Source organism: Palaemon carinicauda, chromosome 7, assembly GCF_036898095.1.
Source record: "Palaemon carinicauda isolate YSFRI2023 chromosome 7, ASM3689809v2, whole genome shotgun sequence".
Taxonomy (NCBI): Eukaryota; Metazoa; Arthropoda; class Malacostraca; order Decapoda; family Palaemonidae; genus Palaemon; species Palaemon carinicauda.
The window spans coordinates 107,717,561-107,735,060 of record NC_090731.1 but is presented as its reverse complement, the minus strand read 5'-3'; the positions used below and the strand labels follow the sequence as shown (position 1 = coordinate 107,735,060).

The 17,500-nt window shown below is 35.7% G+C and overlaps 1 protein-coding gene across 1 annotated transcript in view; it reads right to left on the bottom strand.

Moving 5' to 3' along the window:
- The window catches only part of LOC137644477 (glutamate receptor 1-like), a 1,072,045-nt gene that overhangs the window by 497,966 nt on the left and 556,579 nt on the right, over positions 1-17,500 (bottom strand). The window lies entirely within an intron of this gene.

The window sequence follows — 17,500 nt, the reverse complement described above, 5'->3', positions numbered from 1 at the left end:
ATTAATGTATCAAAAACATATATGGCTTATTTTGAATATGAAAAACACGGCTAAATGTGCAAAATTTATCATATATATATATATATATATATATATATATATATATATATATATATATATATATATATATATATATATATAATATACATGTGTGCGTGTGTGTGTGTATATATATATATATATATATATATATATATATATATATATATATATATATATATATATATATATATATATATATATATATATATATATATATATATATATATATATATATATATATATATATTTACAGGGAAAAAGATAGAATGGCAGTAAAAGTAGCAGTGTGCATTTTGCCAGTAAAATATCACGAGAGAGTAAGGGCTTGTGCAGGAAAGGAGACACATTTTAGTAAGTTAACCTCTGTACCTCAAAGAGAAGTATTGCCTTCCCAGACACATAAGAGCATATCAGTGACCATGTCTCAGCCTCTCAAGGAGGGAACCATGATCATAGTTAACTCAATAACAAATGGGCTCACGTAGTCTTAGTGGTATTGTTAGAAATACAAGAGAATAGAGTGGATACTCCAATATTTAATATATCAAACAAAAGAGTTTTGTTAAGAAGTGATTCTCCGTGTTAATTCGAGCTATGATTTTTTCGAGCCACAACTCCCGTTCACACAAACGAATTCGCTCAGAACTATATTATGCAATCCCAAAAACTATGTCCACCTGAATATTAACCTGTATTTAGTAACATTGTTATTATATATTCTGATTCATGTGTAATTGGAAATGAGCCACCCAGGAGGATTGATTGATTTACCTTTATCATTAAAACTGGGAAGGCAGAGCCGATCAGGTCAAGGCATCATAAGGTACCTATTAAATTCCAAGGAGAGATAGAAAGTAAAATTAGTAAATTAACGTAACAAGGTATTATTAAGGCGAGCGATTTGGCGTGGGCGCTCTCCAATTGTAGCTGTTAGGAAAAGGATGGCTCAGTAAGATTGTGTGTTGATTATAGGAAGTTTAATGCAGTCACTAAGGACAATGCATTTCCATTGCCCTCGATCAAAAATTACTTGTGAAAGTACGGGATAGTAGATTTTTTACAAATATGGATTCAAAATCTGGACACTGTCAAGTACCCATTCAGGGAGACAATAAATGCAAAACGGCATTTATCGTTAAGGACCAGTTATTTAAAATTAATTCTCTTCCTTTCGGAGTTGAAAATACTCCCATTCATTTTTCTAGAGTAATGATGGTAGTGCTGTCTCCCTTAATGGGCTATCATTGTCTTGTTTATTTAGACGATATCATGATAACATGGAAAATGGCAGACGAACATAATGACATGTTTTTCTTCAAAGAGTTTAAAATTTTAAACCATATAATAACCCCATAAAGTATCTAACCCTGCCCCAGTAAAGTAGAAGATATTAGAGATTCCCCAAGGCCATATACCCCTATGGAAGTAGCTCGGTTCCTCTGGCTTGCTGTGGATTACCATAAATTCATAAGAGATTTTGGAGAGATGCTTTAAAGAAATAAAAATGATAAATTTGGAGTGGAAGGAGAAAGAGCTTTTAACCATTTGAAAGCTGCCATAACTGTCAATGAGGTACTCACATATCCTAGATTGGATCGCCTGTTTTTAGTGACAACAGATACGAGTAGCATAGCTAATGGTGGCATAATATCTCAGTGCAACGATAAAGGTAGAGAGCGCCCCATTGTTTTGCTTCCAGGGCATTAAAATGTGCAAAAAAGAATTATAGTACATTTGATCGAAAGGCATTGGCTATTCTTTGGGTTCTAGCGAGGCATCGGTTCCTTTTAGTAGGTCAGCTGATTGAGTTGCAGTGTGATCAAGGCCCCTTACGTGATTTATTTTACAAAGCAGACTTAACGTCTAGACAATCATACTTAGGATTGAACGCTGGCCCCTTCTAATGAAAGGCCAGGTCGAAACAAACCATGTCATGAGACGCCATAAGAGAAATCGGAACCTAACGGCTAATCAGCTGTTCAGGATTTACCTGGCGAGACATCGGTCTCTTACCAGCGAGTTTTACCCGACTTCCTGGCCAACCACGTGACACAATTGATAGTAATTTATTCAAATTACCAATAATGAGTTAATATGGATGAATATCAACACAACATCGTGTTCAAATAGAAATAAATTTCTACCTTATACTTGGGATCGAACGCTGGCCCTTTCTAATGAAAGGCCAGGTCGAAAGCAACCATGCTACGAGAGGCCATGAAAGAAATCGGAACCTAACGGCTAATCAGCTGTTCAGAATTTACCTGGCGAGACATCAGTCTCTTACCATAGAGTTTTACCCGACTTACCGGCCCACCACGTGACACAATTGATATTAATTCATTCAAATTACCCATAATGAGGTAATATGGATAAATATCAACACAACATCGTGTTCAAATAGAAATAAATTTCTACGTCATACTTGGGATCGAACGCTGGCCCCTTCTAATGAAAGGCCAGGTCGAAATCAACCATGCCACGAGAGTCCAAAAAAGAAATCGGAACCTAACGGCTAATCAGCTGTTCAGGATTTACCTGGCGAGACATCAGTCTCTTACAAGCGAGTTTTACCCGACTTCCCAGCCCACCACGTGACACAATTGATATTAATTCATTCAAATTACCCATAATGAGTTGATATGGATAAATATCAACACAACATCGTGTTCAAATAGAAAAAAATTTCTACGTCATACTTGGGATCGAACGCTGGCCCCTTCTAATGAAAGGCCAGGTCGAAACCAACCATGCCACGAGAGTCAAAAAAAGAAATCGGAACCTAACGGCTATTCAGCTGTTCAGAATTTACCTGGCGAGACATCAGTCTCTTACCAGCGAGTTTTACCCGACTTCCCAGCCCACCACGTGACACAATTGATAGTAATTCATTCAAATTACCCCTAATGAGTTAATATGGATAAATATCAACACAACATCGTGTTCAAATAGACATAAATTTCTACCTCATTCATGGGATCGAACGCTGGCTCCTTCTAATGAAAGGCCAGGTCGAAACCAACCATGCCATGAGAGGCCATAAAAGAAATCGAAACCTAACGGCTAATCAGCTGTTCAGGATTTACCTGGCGAGATATCAGTCTCTTACCAGCGAGTTTTACCCGACTTCCCGGCCCACCACATGACACAATTGATAGTAATTCATTCAAATTACCCCTAATGAGTTAATATGGAAAAATATCAACACAACATCGTGTTCAAATAGAAACAAATATCTACCCCAAACTTGGGATCAAACGCTGGCCTCTTCTAATGAAAGGCCAGGTCGAAACCAACCATGCCATAAGAGGCCATAAAAGAAATCGGAACCTAACGGCTAATCAGCTGTTCAGCATTTACCTGGTGAGACATCAGTCTCTTACCAGCGAGTTTTACCCGACTTCCTGGCCCACCACGTGACACAATTGATAGTAATTCATTCAAATTACCCCTTATGAGTTAATATGGATAAATATCAACACAACATCGTATTCAAATAGAAATAAATTTCAACCTCACACTTGGGATCGAACGCTGGCCCCTTCTAATGAAAGGCCATTTCGAAACCAACCATGCCACGAGAGGCCATAAAAGAAATCGGAAGGTAACGGCTAATCAGCTGTTCAGGATTTACCTGACGAGACATCAGTCTCTTACCAGCGAGTTTTACCCGACTTCCCGGCCAACCACGTGACACAATTGATAGTAATTCATTCAAATTACCAATCATGAGTTAATATGGATAAATATCAACACAACATCGTGTTCAAATAGAAATATATTTCTCCTTCATACTTGGGATTGAACGCTGGCCCCTTCTAATGAAAGGCCAGGTCAAAACCAACCATGCCACGAGACGCCATAAAAGAAATCGGAACCTAACGGCTAATCAGCTGTTCAGGATTTATCTGGCGAGACATCAGTCTCCTACCAGCCAGTTTTACCTGACTTCATGGCCCACCACGTGACACAATTGATAGGAATTCATTCAAATTACCCCTAATGAGTTAATATGGATAAATATCAACACAACATCGTGTTCAAATAGAAATAAATTCCTACCTCATACTTGGGATCGAACGCTGCCCTCTTCTAATGAAAGGCCAGGTCGAATCCAACCATGCCACGAGATGCCATAAAAAAAGTCGGAAGCTAACGGCTAATCAGCTGTTCAGGATTTACCTGGTGAGACATCAGTCTCTTACCAGCGAGTTTTACCCAACTTCCCGGCCAACCACGTGACACAATTGATAGTAATACATTCAAATTACCCCTAATGAGTTAATATGGATAAATATCAACACAACATCGTGTTCAAATAGACATAAATTTAAACCTCATATTCGGGATCGAACGCTGGCTCCTTCTAATGAAAGGTCAGGTCAAAACCAACCATGCCACGAGAGGCCATAAAAGAAATCGTAACCTAACGGCTAATCAGCTGTTCAGGATTTACCTGGCGAGACATCAGTCTCTTACCAGCGAGTTTTACCCGACTTCCCGGCCCACCACATGACACAATTGATAGTAATTCATTCAAATTACCAATAATGAGTTAATAAGGATAAATATCAACACAACATCGTGTTCAAATAGAAATAAATTTCTTCCACATACTTGGGATCGAACGCTGGCCTCTTCTAATGAAAGGCCAGGTCGAAACCAACCATACCATGGGAGGCCATAAAAGAAATTGGAACCTAACGGCTAATCAGCTGTTCAGGATTTACCTGGTGAGACATCAGTCTCTTACCAGTGAGTTTTACCCTACTTCCCCGCCCACAACGTGACACAATTGATAGTAATTCATTCAAATTACCCCTAATGAGTTAATATGGATAAATATCAACACAACATCGTGTTCAAATAGAAATAAATTTCTATCACATACTTGGGATCGAACGCTGACCTCTTTTAATGAAAGGCCAGGTCGAAACCAACCATTCCATGAGAGGCCATAAAAGAAATTGGAACCTAACGGCTAATCAGCTGTTCAGCATTTACCTGGTGAGACATCAGTCTCTTACCAGCGAGTTTTACCCAACATCCCCGCCCACCACGTGACACAATTGATAGTATTTCATTCAAATTACCCCTAATGAGTTAATATGGATAAATATCAACACAACATCGTGTTCAAATAAAAATAAATTTCTACCTCACGCTTGGGATCGAACGCTGGCCCCTTCTAATGAAAGGCCATGTCGAAACCAACCATGCCACGAGACGCCATAAAAGAAATCGGAAGCTAACGGCTAATCAGCTGTTCAGGATTTACCTGGCGAGACATCAGTCTCTTACCAGCGAGTTTTACCCAACTTCCCGGCCAACCACGTGACACAATTGATAGTAATTCATTCAAATTACCAATCATGAGTTAATATGGATAAATATCAACACAACCTCGTGTTCAAATAGAAATAAATTTCTACCTCATAGTTGGGATTGAACGCTGGCCCCTTCTAATGAAAGGCCAGGTCAAAACCAACCATGCCACGAGACGTCATAAAAGAAATCGGAACCTAACGGCTAATCAGCTGTTCAGGATTTACCTGGCGAGACATCAGTCTCTTACCAGACAGTTTTACCCGACTTCCTGGCCCACCACGTGACACAATTGATAGTATTTCATTCAAATTACCCCTAATGAGTTAATATGGATAAATATCAACACAACATTGTGTTCAAATAGAAATAAATTTCTACCTCATACTTGGGAACGAACGCTGGCCCCTTCTAATGAAAGGCCAGGTCGAAACCACCCATTCCACGAGAGGCCATAAAAGAAATCGGATGCTAACGGCTAATCAGCTGTTCAGGATTTATCTGGCGAGACATCAGTCTCTTACCAACGAGTTTTACCCAACTTCCCGGCCCATGTGACACAATTGATAGTAATTCATTCAAATTACCCATAATGAGTTAATATGGATAAATATCAACACAACTTCATGTTCAAATAGAAATAGAAATAGAAATAAATTTCTACCTCATTCTTGTTGTGTTGATATTTATCCATATCAACTCATTAGGGGTAAATTGAATGAATTACTATCAATTGTGTCACGTGGATGGCTCAGTAAGATTGTGTGTTGATTATAGGAAGTTTAATGCAGTCACTAAGGACAATTCATTTTCATTGCCCCCGATCAAAAATTACTTGTGAAAGTACGGGTTAGTAGATTTTTTACAAATATGGATTCAAAATCTGGACACTGTCAAGTATCCATTCAGGGAGACAATAAATGCAAAACGGCATTTATCGTTAACGACCAGTTATTTAAAATTAATTCTCTTCCTTTCGGAGTTGAAAATGCTCCCAGTCATTTTTCTAGAGTAATGATGGTAGTGCTGTCTCCCTTAATGGGCTATCATTGTCTTGTTTATTCAGACGATATCATAACATGGAAAATGACAGACGAACATAATAATATGTTTTTCTTTGAAGAGTTTAAAATTTTAAACCATATAATAACCCCATTAAGTATCTAACCCTGCCCCAGTAAAGTAAAAGCTATTAGAGATTCCCCAAGGCCATATACCCCTATGGAAGTAGCTCGGTTCCTCTGGCTTGCTGGGGATTACCATAAATTCATAAGAGATTTTGGAGAGATGCTTTAAAGAAATAAAAATGATAAATTTGGAGTGGAAGGAGGAAGAGCTTTTAACCTTTGAAAGCTGCCATAACTGTCAATGAGTTCCTCACATATCCTAGATTGGATCGCCTGTTTTCAGTGACAACAGATACGAGTAGCATAGCTAATGGTGGCGTAATATCTCAGTGCAACGATAAAGGTAGAGAGCACCCCATTTTTTTGCTTCCAGGGCATTAAAATGTGCAAAAAAGAATTATAGTACATTCGATCGAAAGGCATTGGCTATTCTTTGGGTTCTAGAGAGGCATCGGTTCCTTTTAGTAGGTCAGCCGATTGAGTTGCAGTGTGATCAGGACCCCTTACGTGATTTATTTTACAAAGCAGACTTAACGTCTAGACAATCGAGAGGGATTGAAAATGTTAGAGTTTAATATAAAGTGGGTTTGACCAAATAGAAGGTTAAGCTATCAAGGTAGCTGATGCTCTCTCTAGAGTTGCAGTAAGAGGAATAACAAATATGGCACAGAGGAGAGATGAAGAAAAAACCCAAAATATTGAGGGACCCCATCAAAATATAAAACGGGATGTGTATTCACGCCAGGAGCAATCAGGATAAGATATGCATGAGCAAAAGAGAGAGGGTTAGTTGGTATACTGGTGAGAGAGAGAGAGAGAGAGAGAGAGAGAGAGAGAGAGAGAGAGAGAGAGAGAGAGAGAGAGAGAGAGAGAGAGAGAATGTGTATAGGTGTCCGAGGATACGAGCAGGGGTGTCTAGGATGAGTGCCCTGATGATGCAGGTGTGATTGACTTAGGAGGTTGGGACATAAAAGAAGTCAAATAAGGCCAGAAAAAAAGAGGAATAGATGGGAAGAGTGCGATCTGTAATTAAAGGGGAGTCAGATAGTTACCCATCATTTCTCAATCTGCCTCAAGATAATTCTTTTTATAGAGATTTATATCTTATATTGTGCTTACGAGAAGAGGGAGGGGAACTTTGTGCGAAGGTTCTCTCCCTCTTCAATTAATCGAGCCATCCACATTGTAAATGCAAGTCCATATGCAGGGCATTTTGGGATTAATAGAACATTAAGGAGAACACTTTCATCCTTCTTGCAGTTAGGAATAGATAAATCCATAAAAAAAATATATATAATGGTGTCAAGCTCATAACTGTTTCAAAGAACATAAAAAATATGTACCAGAAGCCGGGAAGTGGCCTATGATTCCTGATAAATTTTAGAGGGTGCATATGGATGTGGTAGGACCATTTCCTACTTGTATAACAAAACAACATGATTATATATGTTTTTTTTTGGATGCATTTACTCGTTAAACTCATACTTAGGCAATGTTGGATAAATCAGCAAGTTTATTGGCCTGGTGGTGTGATCTTTCATTAATAAGTTTGGTTACCCGAAAATTTGATACGTGATAATGGTCTTGAGTTTATCAATAAGGTGGTGGTTGTCAGTCGATGAGTTGATGAAAATTAAACACTTTTTAGTGACAGCATATAAGCCTTCAGCTAATGGTTTAGTGGAATCTCATAATAGAGACTTGGTACGAGTTTTACGATACTTAGGTGCTATTGACCTCCTCAGTGGTACGCCAAACTTCCTACGGATGAGCTAGCTTTGAAAATTGCATATATTGCCTCGTTCAGGGACACGCATTTCTTTTTTGCGTATGGACATGATCCTCTGTTTCTGTGTATGGTCGTGATTAGGTTGGCCAGGGCACCAGCCACCCGTTGAGATACTACCGCTAGAGAGTTATGGGGTCCATTCACTGGCCAGATAGTACTACATTGGATCGTTCTCTCTGGTTACGGTTCTTTACCTTTGCCTACACATACGCCGAATAGTCTGGCCTATTTTTTACAGATTCTTCTCTGCCCTCATACACCTGACAACACTGAGATTACCAAACAATTCTTCTTCACCCAAGGATTAACTACTGCACTTTAATTGTCCAGTGGTTAGTTTCTTCTTGGTAAGGGTAGAAGAGACTCTTTAGCTATGGTAAGCGGCTCTTCTAGGAGAAGGTCACTCCAAAATCAAACCATTGTTCTCTAGTCTTGGGTAGTGTCATAGCCTCCGTACCATGGTCTTCCACTCTCTTGGGTTAGAGTTCTTTTGCTTAAGGGTTCACTCGGGCACACTGTTCTATCTAGTTTCTCTTCCTCTTGTTTTGTTAAATCTTTTATAGTTTATATAAGAAATATTTATTTTAATGTTGTTACTATTCTTAAATTATTTTATTTTTCCTTGTTTCCTTTCACTCACTGCGCTATTTTTCTTGATGGGGCCCCTGGGCTTATATCATCCTGCTTTTCCAATGAGGGTTGTAGCTTAGCATTTAATAATAATAATGATAATAATAATGATAATAACAACAACTGCCAAACTATTCAATTGAGCAATAACGTCTCTATTTACCAAATCTATTAAGATGAGTAATGAGCACCACTGAGAGGTTTTTAAAAAGAACTAATGAAAAACACCGCTCAAAGCATCATGGTCGGTTCAAAACTGCACCGGTAAAAGTATTTTTTGGCTATCGTGTGCATTTGAAACAATTACAACCCAGGAAACATAACCTAGAGCCAGCGTATTTGGGTCCGTACTGAGTAAATATGGTTAAATACAACGAAGTAGTGATACGAAAAAATATTAGTGAAGGAGTTCCTGAACACCACCAGGCACACATAAATGTGATTCCGGAAGAAGTAGTTTTAAAAAGTGTCAATCAAAGTGTACCCTCTCACCCCGGCATACGTGACATTCCCTGAGTTGATGAGTAGGAATTTTTTTTGCTTTTCTTTTTGTTTGAACAGACCTCATTTCTGTTTTTTAAACTTGATGATAACAATGTGTTCTTATGTAGGTGTTCAATATAGAAATTGAGGTTTTTTGATAATTTTGCTGAGTGTAGCAATATGTATGTCATACTTCGGAGTGAACCTTAAAATAAACAGAGATAGGTTAAATAATTCAGGTGTGATCCGTCACGCAGATGCTTTATCATTGATACATCAATAAAATTCCTGGTTGCTGGGATCGGGGGGCAGGGGTTCTGCAAGGCAAGTGGCTATGTGTTATGTATTATTGTAACAATGTACTATATTATTTCAAGTGTTTCAGGTATTGCACAACATTGCATCATATTGTATGAATAAGACATGTTATGCTTTGATCATAAGAGTAATGATTTGTTTTGGTATTAGGATTCAAACATTTGTTGATTACCTCAGATAAGATGTGATTCTTTATGATTTATGCTGGAGTAGGATTTAAGTCTTTTCGGAGCGATGCTCTTTTGTTTAGCAATGTTTTGGTTTGTGAGATTTGTGTAAGACGCTCCATATACACTTGAGAGTCAGCTGTCACAAAGAGAAGTTCATAATGTAGTCTTTTATACATTAAAGACGTATTTTATTAATACCAACGTATTATTATCCATCAAGCATACAGCGACGAAGATGAGATCAGCTGAGAAATAATTACTAATTATTATACATCTCTGTTCCAGGTAATTATTATGGTTAATAGAACTTCCTACCTAAGCACCCATATCTTATATTTGGCGACGAGGATGGGATCAGCTGAGAAATAATTACTAATTATTTTACATCTCTGTTCCAGGTAATTATTATGGTTAATAGAACTTCCTACCTAAGCACCCATATCTTATATTTGGCGACCGAAGTTTGAGGACGACGGACAAGCAGGGAGAAGCAAGCAGGGAGAAGCATTGGATCCTTTGTACAAAGACGGCCAGCACAAGAGAAGGTCTTCTTACATTGGAAATCAAGAGTAAAATCGCCCAATGAAGATTTTACCAGCAGCAGAATAGGAATTTCATCAAATACACAAAAGGGTGAAATTTTAAGTTGGGTAGGTAGGAAGTATACTTGTGACTGCAACTTAACCTACCACAAGGTAAGCAAACAAAATGCCTTTTAACATCGAAGCACCTCAAGCTTTTAGCGTCACTGCTGAGCCTAATTCTGTTGCAACACGATGGCAACAGTGGTGTGAGGAATTTAAGATTTATTTAGAAGCATTAGGGAACATGAAGGATGCACAAAAGAAGGCATTATTACTTCATACAGCAGGTAGGGAAGTTCGGGAAGTATTTAAGACTTTGCAGCCTACAGATGACACAAGTGAAGCTGCAATTAAGGCTCTTACCACATATTTTGCTCCTCAAGTCAATAAATTTTTTGAAAGATACCAGTTTTCAGCGCAAGCTTATCAGAAAGAAACTGAAAGTTTAGATGCATTTGTGACTAGACTAAAGAATTTAGCTGTTTCATGTGAATTTCTAGAGTTAGAGAATGTTATCATAGATCAAGTAATTGCACATTGCACATCAGAAGAGCTAAGAAAGAAATTATTGCAAGATAAAGATTTAACATTAGAAAAGGTATTGATAACAGGCAGAGCTTTAGAAACATCAAATAGGCAAAGTAACATAATAGGTAGTTCTACAAGCAATAGAATGGAAAATTCTAAAATTAATACAGTAGGTTCTAAGTGGAAAACCAATGAGAATCAGAGAAGAAATATGACAAAGCCTAGTCATAGGAAAGTGCCTAACACTAATGTTCATAGATATCAGAATCAGGCTTATACACAGAAACAACAGGAAAAACCCAAGTGTTTTAGGTGTGGTAAAACTGATCATCTTGCATACGAAGCAAGGAAATGCCCTGCTACTGGACAGACATGCCAGAATTGCAGAAAGCTAGGTCATTTTGCAACTGCTTGTAGATTTCCTAAACAGTACGCAAAGAAAATAAATGCTACAGTTGATACTATGGGTCAAGAGAATAATGAGGAAAATGTTCATGATAATCAGGTTAGTTCAGAAACTGATTTTGCGTTTCACATAAACTCAGTCAATAAAGGTGCAAAGAAACATATCATGGTAGAAGTAATCATAAATGGTAAACCAATTTTGATGCAAGTTGACACAGCAGCCGATGTATCAATTATGTCTGAGAAAATGGCTAAAGGCATTCCTAATTTGTTATTAGAAGGTACAAATAGAGTTTTGAAAAGTTATAATGGTTTTGATATTCAGGTAATAGGTGTTTCGAACGTAGAAGTACAGTACAAAGAACAGAAATTAGAGAGAATGCCATTAACAGTAGTAAAAGGTAATGGACAAACTTTGCTAGGTTTAGATTGGCTACAGTATTTGAAGTTAGATTGGCCTAGTATTTTGAAGGTTGCAGGTAGACAAGATGAAAACAAAAATGAAATGTCTATGAATGATATCCTATCAGAGTTTCAAGACGTATTTGAAGATAAAATAGGTACAGTAAAGAACGCAAAGGCAATTTTAGTTTTGAAACCTGAAATTCAAGTAATATATTTTTGCATGTGTCAAAATTTTTATTGTCTTATAGAACAACGCCGCACAGCACAACAGGCGTGGCACCCTCAAATTTGTTAATGGGAAGGAGGATAAGGTGTAAGTTAGATTTGTTGTATCCAAGTTTGCAAAGTGATTTAGAAGATAAAGGGTATAAACAAATAGCAAAGCTTCCTAATGTAAGACATTTTTTACCTTTGTCTGATGTCATGGTAAGATCGTACAACACTCCAGAGAAGTGGGTACCAGGAGAGATTGTAAGAGAGATAGGAAATTTACATTATGATGTTCGTGTTGGTGATAATGTTGTAAAACGTCATGTTGATCAATTACAGCCGTTAAACAGAAAGACAGTAGAGCATGTGAATGTTAGAGATGAGAAACTTAAAGAAGTTGTTAGATCAAATGAGTCAAGTATTAACCAAGATGGTCCAACATCCAATGTAGATTCAGAACCAATTCATGTACCAGTACAAGATGAGGTTAAAGTGCTTCCTAATAGGATTAACAGAGGAAAGCCCCCTGAGAGATTAGATTTATGAATATTTTTACAATGTCAAGTTAAGGGGGAGGAGACTGTTATGTATTATTGTAACAATGTACTATATTATTTCAAGTGTTTCAGGTATTGCACAACATTGCATCATATTGTATGAATAAGACATGTTATGCTTTGATCATAAGAGTAATGATTTGTTTTGGTATTAGGATTCAAACATTTGTTGATTACCTCAGATAAGATGTGATTCTTTATGATTTATGCTGGAGTAGGATTTAAGTCTTTTCGGAGCGATGCTCTTTTGTTTAGCAATGTTTTGGTTTGTGAGATTTGTGTAAGACGCTCCATATACACTTGAGAGTCAGCTGTCACAAAGAGAAGTTCATAATGTAGTCTTTTATACATTAAAGACGTATTTTATTAATACCAACGTATTATTATCCATCAAGCATACAGCGACGAAGATGAGATCAGCTGAGAAATAATTACTAATTATTATACATCTCTGTTCCAAGTAATTATTATGGTTAATAGAACTTCCTACCTAAGCACCCATATCTTATACTATGGGATTAAAGTTCTGCCTCGATGAGAGGCCGTGTTAGAAGATGTGTAGATATGAATAACTTATACTTGAAATCATAACAAAAGGGTGGGAAGCTGAATTATTTTCACGGGAAAACGTCTAGTGACCACAGGCAGATAGTTACAAATGCTAGTTTAGTATTGATTTTAAAAATGGTGAAAAAGTAGTGGTAAGTTGTGTTGCGAAAATGTGCCGTAAAATTCACGGGTTAAGGATTATATTTTCCTACCCTTATTAATTCTGACAGGCCTGTATAACCCGCAACCAGAGGGAGGGTATCAATGAGGCTGTAAAATACCGATATTGATAAGATTTTTTTACTTTGGGTATTCTGTATCATAACTGCAGAGGCCATAAGCAGGTATAAGTGGATTTATTTGTATATATTGTGTACATTTTTACATGCAACATTAATTTTTTTTTTCTTTTTGAAATGTCTATTTTTGGGGTGATTTCCATGTATATATTTTATGTTGCATCCTGTCTATTACGTGCCATGCCCTATTCCAGATTGGAGTACTGTCCTAAGGCTTTTGTGAAAAATATAGAGAAATATTTGTTTAAAATAGTGAGATTAACTACCTTTTTAAGAGTACTATGACTCTCATAAATTGTTTGGCGCGATCACTGAATAAGTGACATGTTGTAAGCCTAATGAGGAAAATATATTTCTATCACAGTCAAGATTTCCACAAAATCTAACAATTCAGCATATTGACAGAGCAACATAGCATTCACTTACTCAGAGGGGTAAGCAATACCACTCGCGTGATCACAAAAAAACAAGAAGGTACTCGTCTCAAGAGTATCAGCCTGTGTAAAGTGTATTTACGAAGCTTTTGTAATAAATTGAAAAAACCCATGCTCCGATGTTTCTTTATGTTTCGACATGGGACACACACACACACACATATATATATATATATATATATATATATATATATATATATATATATATATATATATATATATGTATGTATGTATGTATATAAATATATATATATATATATATATATATATATATATATATATGTATATATATACATATGTATATATATATATATATATATATATATATATATATATATATATATATATATATATATATATATATATATATGTATGTATATATTTATATATATATATATATTCATATAATGTATATATATATATATATATATTCGTATAATGTATATATATATATATATATATATATATATATATATATATATATATATATATATATATATATATATATATATACATACATATATATATATATGTGTGTGTGTGTATACATATGGTAGATTCAATCTTTTTAAGGCAAGCCTTTATGAATTAGACATGATTAAAAATTCATGTAGCAATAACGGAATACTGGTGAAGTGATAGGAAAGGGTAACGATGGTGAGTATTTAATCTATAATTTTCTGTTATAAGTTTTTGTAGAAGAAAAAGATATATTCAGTGTAGTAATATGATGAAAAGATGGTTTAAGATCGAATTAAGACCTTATCTGTGTAAGCAATTCAGGCCTTGCCGTGTTTCCAACATGTGTTGAATAGTGTAATTTTAAGGATATTGTAAATATTGTTGGCAATTTTCGATTAGTCGCATGCTGTAAATTGAATATTCATATGTTCATATGCCTACTAAACCTTCTGTATTGAATTTTTTTTTTGTGAAATTCTATAGATGAGGACTCTTTTGTTATTTTTTTGTATGTTGCGTAATTTGGTCCCTAAATTCGGAGAGAATACATGTTATGCAGAATGAAAAGAAAAAATAAGCAGAACCATGGTTTTGATTTTCTAAGTATATACATATTTCTAATGTATATTCATATTATATTTTTCTACATGGAAGGTGACGATGATGTCATATTTTACAATAACAGGTACACTTAAACAATCTGGATTATAAGGGTTCAGCTAAGTTTTGTATACGTCCAGAATGTATAACTGTCATTTAAAGACTGTCAGTTATTAGAATATATTGCTTGATAATGTTTAATGGGGTTCATAGCCTTTGGAACAGTGTGTTACCTTATTTTTTTTTCCATTCAGATATATTCATATTGTGAGAAAATCCTTTACCATCCTAATTAGTGCTTGGACATAAAGTAAAAAGATATTGAAAACTTTTGAGAGAGTCATAGGACGATAAATTCAGGACAAGAATATTCGGGGCTATGCATAATCAGGCAGACTCAGAAGAAAAAAAAGGTAAAAGATTGTATGGAAGAGTAAACCCATGTCTATGATCTTGATGATTTCGCAAAGACTAGTTTCTTAAAGGTGATATCATGTAAGGTGGTGACCACACTAGAATTAAATTAACAGAGCATTGTTTGAAAGGTTTTGAGGTGGTATATAAGAGATTGAGATAGATTATAAAGATTGGGAAACAGCAGTATGGATTCATGAGGGGCAAAGAGACAGTAAATGCCTTCTTTTTAGTAAATTGATTACAGGAAAAGAAGGTTGAGGGGAACCAGAATCTCTCCTGTGCCTTTGTAGATCTAGAAAGAAGCTTGTGGTATAATACCAAGAGAAAGGATATTTTGGTACTAGAGGAAGAGGAAAGTTCTGGAGAAGTTGGTTGGGATGGTAGAGACGATATACAAAATATCATTAACAAAAGCAATAATAGCTAATGGAGAAATAGAAATCTTTAAAATTAGTAATGGATCGCACCACGGCTCAGAACTAAGCCCGTTACTATTTATGGTGGTCTTTGGTGTGTTAAGTGAAGAGATCCGGAAGGAAGAGTTGTGAGAGTTGCTACATGATTATCTCTGGAAATGAGGAAGCCCTACAGAGAAGGGTTGTAGAGTGGCAATAGACTATGAAGAGGGATGACTAGAGAGTAAATGCAGATTTGACTAAACCTATGGTGAGAAGTAAGGTAGGGATGGGATACTTTATATCTACTTTAAATCAGGAGGGAGGATGTTAGGTCATAGTTGAGAAAAGGTTAAGAGTATCTTTGGAAAAGTGAGGCATAGGAGCAGGATTGGTACAGTATGTGATAAGAAAATGCCAATAAATTCAAAGGTCAAGATTTGAAGAACGGTAATAAGACCAGTGGTAAGGTATTGATTGGTGACGTGGGCTTTATGATGTGAAGAGGAAGCAAAGCTTGTGAGAAAAGATGGAAATGTTGAATTGGATTATGGAAATATCACTGATTGAAAGATTGGATAGTGATGAAATAAGAAGAATAGCAGGAGTAGTACAGATTAGGGACGTTATAGGAATTTCCAAACTGATATGGTGTAGGTATAAGAAAGCATATCGAAGATATATAACAATTGAATTGTTTACTTGTGGCAGGGTATAATCGCTCATTTATTTAAATAAACTCTTAGAAACTTTTGGAGACCAATTTTTTCTTACTAACGGTTTAATAGTATATACGTATAGTTCCTCCAGTTCGACATGTACGGTATTTTATATATATATATATATATATATATATATATATATATATATATATATATATATATATATATATATATATATATATTTATATATATATATATATATATATATATATATATATATATATATATATATATATATATATATATTGTAGAAAGCTTTTAATCTGTTATATAAATGTATTTTTCTATAATTGTTATTGTTCCTGCTGCAGTTGTTGTCCTTGCAATAGCGATCGTAATTAGGATTTTGTTTCTTTGTTCTGTTCGATTTATGAGGGAGCAATAACAGCGTTACCCAGACCTGTTTCTAGATATCATTACCTATAATCGAATACAATGGTTAATATATACTGTATATGTAACAGAGGCTTTGCAGTTATTTGATCAATAATCCTTTGCAACAATATTGGCATTACATATTATAGTATGTGAGCCAGACACCAATTTTATATGTTTAGTACCAAATGGAGAGAGTAAAGACCATAGCGATTTTCTAGTCGTTCAAACCTACAACCATATGAAGTTATGTGATGGACAAGTTTGATATATAGGTAAATGGGGTTTTATCACTTAGGAATGGAAGCATCTCTACTTTTCGGGTGATTTTTATTATAAACAAAATCTGGTTATATATCTGTAACAGTAGGTTCTACAAATATATCATACGAAGCAAAAGTATGTCATTTGAAATTTAAAATAAGTTGAAGTATGATTAATTCCTTTTCTAGTTATGCATATTGAAATAGTCCCAAAAAACGTAACGGAGAATATAAGATTTATTAGTGTTTTTCGGTTTCCACAAAAAGTTTCTCATATCAGCATAAGATCAGCCTTGATAATAGATATTTGTATTTTGACATAAACTAGAATCCATCTTCAGCAAGATACAAAACATCGGTCATTTGAATTTTATGTATTGGATAGAATTTCAGTTCTACATTCAGTATAGC